The sequence below is a fragment of the Littorina saxatilis genome, linkage group LG3, assembly GCF_037325665.1.
Source record: "Littorina saxatilis isolate snail1 linkage group LG3, US_GU_Lsax_2.0, whole genome shotgun sequence".
NCBI lineage: Eukaryota > Metazoa > Mollusca > Gastropoda > Littorinimorpha > Littorinidae > Littorina > Littorina saxatilis.
In genome coordinates this window covers 16641885-16649999 of record NC_090247.1, presented here as the reverse complement: position 1 = coordinate 16649999, position 8115 = coordinate 16641885, and positions in this window count along the sequence as shown.

Sequence of the window (8115 nt, the reverse complement as noted above, 5' to 3'; positions counted from 1 at the left end):
TCAGTTTCAGGATCGGGTGATTATTAAATCAGCAAAAGCGCTGCGTGAAGACAAGAAAAAGTTACAATATTTTTGCGTATGGCTTACGCGGCGCGGCGAAAAAAACGCGTCAGCGACTTTTAAAATGCGTCAAATACGCAAAAATCGTGCGTAAACGCGATCCCTGGCCTAAACTCATTTTAGGTTCACATTTTGTCCTTCATGGCATACGGAAGTGATGATGTTAATATACTTTGTGTCTGCATTTTAGTTGATATCGTTGCTTCGGTTAATATGTTAATATGTATTTGTTTGTATGCAAGTGTTATGGTTTGCTAGGCTGGATTGAATGAAATCGTAACCACAATGTCAGGACAAATACCGGATTGTGGTAATAAATATTCTGTATTATATAGTTTGTATGATCTGATTCCAGGCCTATCGGTTGAGGTTCTTGTGGGGCATCATGTTGATCTCCGTCCAGCACGTCTATCTTATGCTACTGCAGACCATCTTGCAAAACACACAAGCTGGTGACAGTCACAATTTGGTGCATTTATCTGAATTTATTTGGAAGGTAATTCCTTCTAATTTGAGTTGCATGTATTCACACCGGTGACACTGTGACGGTTCCCCTACGCTTTGTGTCCGGTGCCCTGACCCTTTGTGTTCGGTTCCCACTCGGTTCCCACACGCCAAAATTCGCGGACAAAACATCCATTTATGGTAGTATTACGCAATGTTGCTCTCTGAGAATGGTCTTGTTAGATCTGTGAGTGTTTACACTACATGCCTAGGTGCTGTTGGATTGAAGGTTTTTGATATTTTAGCCGTTATTAGGTAGAATGCCTTCCACTTTACTGCAAAACTGCATAATTCGTAGCATCGGCAAGAAATATCCTACCAAAAAATGCCTGCTTGGAACTGTCGTTGGTCCAGCAAAAAGTTCAACATGTCTGTAGCAGACAGCCCAAGTTTCAAGATTGTAGGGCCATCCAAACAGCCGTAATAATAAAAACAACAAAAGTAGTCAGTGAAATTGGCTGTGTTCGGTCCCCACACACTTTTGTGACGTAGGCGTGACGGTTCCCATAATTCATTGTGTCGGTCCCCACTTTCTGTGTCGGACCCCACTTTCGACCTAATTTCTCTGTGACGGACCCCACAACCAGCCTATTTTGTGTCGGTCCCCACACCTTCTTGGATTTATGACTTGCCGGTTACTTGTATCATTGTATTCATTGAATCTAATTGTCTCGGAGTTATTTTTCAGCAAAAACCGGCAAGGCAGCACCTTTTGTGATACCAAGTAAGTCAGATGACATCAGTATGTGTGTGTATGTGTGTGTGAGAGAGAGAGAGAGAGAGAGAGAGAGAGAGAGAGAGAGAGAGAGAGAGAGAGAGAGAGAAAGAGAGAGAGAGAGAGAGAGAGAGAGAGAGAGAGAGACTAACTTTATTAGTTTATGCCACAAATAATATATAACATTATTTATCTCTGGGACGGTTCCCAGTATACCAGCAAATTATGTGTTGATCCACCCACACCTTCTTGAACTGGCCTTCCCAATATCTACTCTTAGTCTTAAGGCCTTGGAGATATGCAATTTGGCACATTTTTAAAATAAAAGATCCACCTGTCGTATGTGAGATTCAGTTTTCAGAGCAAAATGCTGCCCAGGGACTTCTAGTGGTGATTGAAAAAAAAAAAAGAGTACTTGCCTGTGTCAAGTATGTGTCTTTATTCACGCTTGTTGTAAGAGGCAACTTTTCCCAGCTCCTTGTGTTCATGACTGCTTTCTCTTAAAATTAATTACTTTATGACAGTCAGAATACAATGGAACAAGGCTACATAAACCCTGACAGCCTACGACAACGGCCCGACTAAGGCTCAACACCGCGCCAATAAATTCAGCATTGGGCCAATGTTGGGCTATGATTGCTCCGTTTTCGTAGGCTATCAGGGTCAAAGATACATATTGGTAAACTAGTAAAATACATGTTCAGCATCATCAGCAATACCACAAAAGGATTAAAACAAGAAATTCCTCCGATAGGAACTACACCCCCGTCAAAGGGAAATAACCTTCTCAGTTGGTGGCAGTGAGAATGGTTATTTCCCTTTGACCAACGGGGGTGTCCGTCTATACCAGGCCTTGTATAATTTTAATCCACCAATAACTCCCTAACCGTGTGTTTGACTGGTCCCAATTTTTGTAAGGACCGTCTCAGGAATGTATAGAACCTGTTCACCAAGTTTGGTGACGATCGGTCCGTTCATTCTTGAGATCTACTTGCGAACACAAACACATCGAGTGAAACCTATACACACCCCTATACCGGGGGTGTAAAAATCCTATTAGCTGTATGTCAGCGGCACAATGCAACCAGAACCAGCGTTTATGTGGAGTGATCGGGTGCTGGTCACTACCGCGAGCGTCACTACCGCGAGTACCACTACCGCGTCTCACACTAAAGTTGTGTTTCCGTACCCGCGATAGCGTTTTTCCAGCGGTGCGACGAAAATCAAGCACATAGAAAATGACCAGGAGTGTTTCCACACGCGCGACGCGTTAGCGGCGCGACAAGCGGCAAGCGACGCGATTTTTTTGAAAGGGTCCTGGAGCGATTTTTTCGCGTTGTCGCGCGGCAACGCGGGAGTTTACAGATTTTACCGCATGTTTAAAACGCAAGTACGGAAACACGTCACGCGTTTGCGCGCGTTTTCTTTTGTCGGTGCCGCTGTCGCGGGTACGGAAACAGAACTTACCGCGAGTACGACACTACCGCGAGTACGACACTACCGCGAGTATAACACTACCGCGTGTCACACTACCGCGAGTATAACATTACCGCGTGTCATTTTATGACTTCCATGGCTGAAGGCAAAGGTTGAAATGTTTCCTTGAAATATAAAACAAAAAGGCCTGGTCTGTTCTCTGAACACTAATTCAATGTTTGTCATGCTAACCAAGAACTCAAAACGATCAGAACACACTATCAGAATACATATAGAATGGGTTGCTTCCAATCAAAGCCGTTAGAACACAAACTCACAAGAAGTAAGTTTGCATGCGTTCTCTCTACGGTTATGGTACTCGCGGTTGTGGTACGCGCGGTAGTGTGACACGCGGCAGTGTTATACTCGCGGTAGTGTCGTACTCGCGGTAGTGTGACACGCGGTAGTGTTACACGCGGTAGTGTCGTACTCGCCGTAGTGTGACACGCGGTAGTGACGCTCGCGGTAGTGTCGCATAACCGGAGTGATCTGGAAAGGTGTCAATCTCTCTCTCTCTCTCTCTCTCACTCTCTCTCTCTCTCTCTCTCTCTCTCTCTCTCTCTCTCTCTCTCTCTCTCTCTCTCTCTCTCTCTCTCTCACACACACATACACACACATACTGATGTCATCTGACTTACTTGGTATCACAAAAGGTGCTGCCTTGCCGGTTTTTGCTGAAAAATAACTCCGAGACAATTAGATTCAATGAATACAATGATACAAGTAACCGGCAAGTCATAAATCCAAGAAGGTGTGGGGACCGACACAAAATAGGCTGGTTGTGGGGTCCGTCACAGAGAAATTAGATCGAAAGTGGGGTCCGACACAGAAAGTGGGGACCGACACAATGAATTATGGGAACCGTCACGCCTACGTCACAAAAGTGTGTGGGGACCGAACACAGCCAATTTCACTGACTACTTTTGTTGTTTTTATTATTACGGCTGTTTGGATGGCCCTACAATCTTGAAACTTGGGCTGTCTGCTACAGACATGTTGAACTTTGTGCTGGACCAACGACAGTTCCAAGCAGGCATTTTTTGGTAGGATATTTCTTGCCGATGCTACGAATTATGCAGTTTTGCAGTAAAGTGGAAGGCATTCTACCTAATAACGGCTAAAATATCAAAAACCTTCAATCCAACAGCACCTAGGCATGTAGTGTAAACACTCACAGATCTAACAAGACCATTCTCAGAGAGCAACATTGCGTAATACTACCATAAATGGATGTTTTGTCCGCGAATTTTGGCGTGTGGGAACCGAGTGGGAACCGAACACAAAGGGTCAGGGCACCGGACACAAAGCGTAGGGGAACCGTCACAGTGTCACCGGTGTGGTATTGCAGTTTGCAAATGTTTAGTTAAGAAGTATTGTTTTATATTTTTGTCACGAATAACGGCTGTTTTCTTTTGTTGTTGTTGTTGTTGTTGTTGTTTTTGTTGTTGTTTTTGTTTTATTGTTATTATTGTAGTTGTGTGTGATTGTGATTGTGGTTGTTGTTGTTGTTTGTGTTTGTTGTTGTTGTACTTGCGAATGTAATAAGGCAAGGTCTCCCCAAAACGGGGCTTAATGTCTTACTACGAAAACCTATTCTGACAAAATTTATTTGTTCTTCTATGCATAACTTTATTTGACATTTTAAAACTTCTTGATTGGATAAAATCAAACGAGCAAAACACAAACACGAACACACTCACACACACACACACACACACACACACACACACACACACACACACACACACACACACACACACGCGCGCGCACATACACACACACGCGCGCACATACACACACACACACGCGCGCACACGCACACACGCATACACAAACACACACGCACGCATACACATACACATACACATACACACGCACACACACACACACACACACACACACGCATACACTCACACACACGCGCACGCACGCACACACACACACACACACACACACACACACACACACACACACACACACACGCGCAAGCAAGCATGCATATAACACTTTACTATTTTTACACAAAACTGAGCCGTTAGCCTGCCAAATTGAACTTACTACTCGTGTCGTAAGAAAAGTTCTTGTAATTATCGAGCCCAGGTGGCCTAAGCTATGATGCACCTTAGCTTGCTGAGTTTCATTAATAAACAATACTACATGGCTTGCTGTGTCGTACTAGGTACAGTGTACATGATTTTCCCGAGCGAAAGCGGAGAGTTTTGCGTCAGTTATGAGGGGTCCCATGACAAAAAGCGCCGAATTTCAGCAATGACCAGGTGGAACGCTTTGACACTTTTAGAATACAACGCCTACATACAGGGTGAACCCCACAAAATGCAACCCTCAAAAAGGCTAATAACTTCTACAACTGTTGGCCGAAACACTTCATACTTGGGGGACATACATACATTTTAGCTCATGCGGGACCCGTCCATACAGTGACCATTATTTTGTTTTAGGTAAATTGGTCTGACTTTTGTGCAATTTAAAAAAAAAAGTGGCCGAATTCGGGGATTGACTAAGCAGTACGTGGTTTGAAATTGAGCGGTAGCCAATCTAACCCAGATTGTTTCCGTTGGTGTAAATCGAATGACATAGTATACCTTAATCAACATTCGACAATCAGTCACTTGAATACAGCATTATACAGGTAGGATCAGGGCGTTTCCCATAGATGAATGCGTCTATGTCATTGATGCACTTTGCGCGACATTGCGCAAGTGCAACTTTTCATAGTTGTTGTGAATGAACTTCAGTTCGTCCATGACCATTCTACAAAGTTTCGAGTCTGTAGGCAAAATGGTCCGACATTTACCTTTACTCTAAATTGTTTTCCAAATTACAGCTCCGAAATTGTCAATGGCACGGAAACTAGGAAATGCCCTGTACCTAGCTGTATCTGCTTTCTTCAGGTCACCGATGATCTAAGGGGTGAGGGGGTGTTTGTGTATACACAGACATTCAGATAATCCAAAAGGTAAAAGTCTAAAGTGTTTAGATCAGGAAGTAGTGCTACCGCTCAATGTCAAACCTTGTTGAGTCGATCGCCGAATTTGGAAACATTTTTAGAACGTGTACAAAAGTCAGACCCTTTGATTTGTGTAATTGCCACTTTGTGGAAAGGTCGTGCAAAGGCTGAAATGTATTTCCCATAAATATAAAATGATTCGCTCAACAGATGTAGAAGTTATGAGCGTTTTAGAGGGTTGTATTTTTAGGGGGGTCACCCTGTACTAAACTGTTTGCAGCAGGTATTTGTGCAGGTGTTCTCCAATTGGCAATATTCTGGAAACCCCGTCATAGAAGTGTTCATGTCCGTGAAAATAATGATGACTTCGCATGTCTACAGACAAATGATTGATACATACACTGCCACATATTCAAATTCGTATAACCACTGGTGCACATTTTGCTTGTTGTCATGAAGTGGAATATGGAATTAGGGAAGTTACTTTTGTTGCTTTAAAGTGCTAATGCGTGCTCTGCCCTATCTATTTAAACTGACTCTTTCACTCTAACTCAATCCACGTCACACACAGAATTTAGAGGATACAGACTTATTATTTATCCTAAAAAAATCAATACACATTCTTCACGTCAATACCATATTAGTACAAATTGCAACTCACAATTAACAATTCATATAATGCTATTGTACTCACTTAGTGTAGTAATATTACATCTCTCTCTCTCTCTCTCTCTCTCTCTCTCTCTCTCTCTCTCTCTCTCTCTCTCTCTCCCTCCCTCCCTCTGTCTCTCTGTCTCTGTCTCTCCCTATCCCTCTCTCTCTCCCTCTCTCTCTCTCCCTTCCTCCCTCTCTCACACTCTCTCTCTCTCCCTCTCTCTCTCTCACTCTCTCTCTCTCTCTCACACACTCTCTCACTCTCTATCTCTCTCTCTCTCTCTCTCTTTTCTCTCTCTCTCTCTCTCTCTCCCTCCCTCTCTTTCTCCCTCTCTCTCTCCCTCTCTCTCTCTCTCTCTCTCTCTATATATATATATATATCTCACTCTCTCACTCTCTATCTCTCTCTCTCTCCCTCTCTCTCTCTCAGTCTCTCTCTCTCTCTCTCACACACTCTCTCTCTCTCTCTCTCTCTCTCTCTCTCTCTCTCTCTCTCTCTCTCACTGTCTCCCCCCTCCTGTCTCCCTCTCAAAACAAATACGCACATAGCGCTTTAGAAAAACAAACGTGCTTCATCAAATGCCCCGAAATGAGAATGGTACCAACAAAAGCTGAGTCAGTATAAGGAACCTAGCCGAACCAAACACAAAAAGCGTGCAGCAATAAGGAAAAACATGCCGCATAATTATACAAACAAAGAGTGCAGGAGCAAGGAAGAATCATGCCGCATATACAAACAAAGCGTGCAGGAGCAAGGAAGAATCATGCCGCATATACTTGTACAAACAAAGCGTGCAGGAGCAGGGACGAATCATGCCGCATAATTATACAAACAAAGCGTGCAGGAGCAAGGAAGAATCATGCCGCATATACAAACAAAGCGTGCATGAGCAAGTAAGAATCATGCCGCATATACAAACAAAGCATGCAGGAGCAAGGAAGAATCATGCCGCATATACAAACAAAGCGTGCATGAGCAAGGAAGAATCATGCCGCATATACAAACAAAGCGTGCGGGAGCAGGGAAGAATCATGCCGCAATTACGCACAAAAGCTAGTTCATGGAAAGTAGTTTAGTTATGGAGAAAGCAAAAGCTAGTTCATGGAACGTTTAGTTTAAGAGAAAACAAAAGCTTGTTCATGGAGCGTTTAGTTATATGAAGAAAACAAAACCTAGTCCATGGAACGTTCAGTTATGGAGAAAACAAAAGCTAGTTCATGGAACCTTTAGTTAAAGAGAAAACAAAAGCTAGTTCATGGAACCTTTAGTTATGGAGAAAACAAAAGCTAGTTCATGGAACCTTTAGTTATGGAGAAAACAAAAGCTAGTTCATGGAACCTTTGGTTATGGAGAAAACAAAAGCTAGTTCATGGAACCTTTAGTTATGGAGAAAACGAAAGCTAGTTCATGGAACCTTTAGTTATGGAGAAAACAAAAGCTAGTTCATGGAACTTTAGTTATGGAGAAAACAAAAGCTAGTTCATGGAACCTTAGTTATGGAGAAAACAAAAGCTAGTTCATGGAACCTTTAGTTATGAAAGAAACAAAAGCTAGTTTATTGGGCGTTTTGTTAATTGCCTTTGTGCCAAGGATAGAAAGGCATGCACTAAGAAGTGATATCTGATAAAGCGCCGCCGACTCAGCCATATAACACATCTATGCAGGCGAGATACGAACACAGCAGTAAGCCCTGTCCCGTATGGAAAGCCGTATGTCTCATAACCTATACGCGTGTAA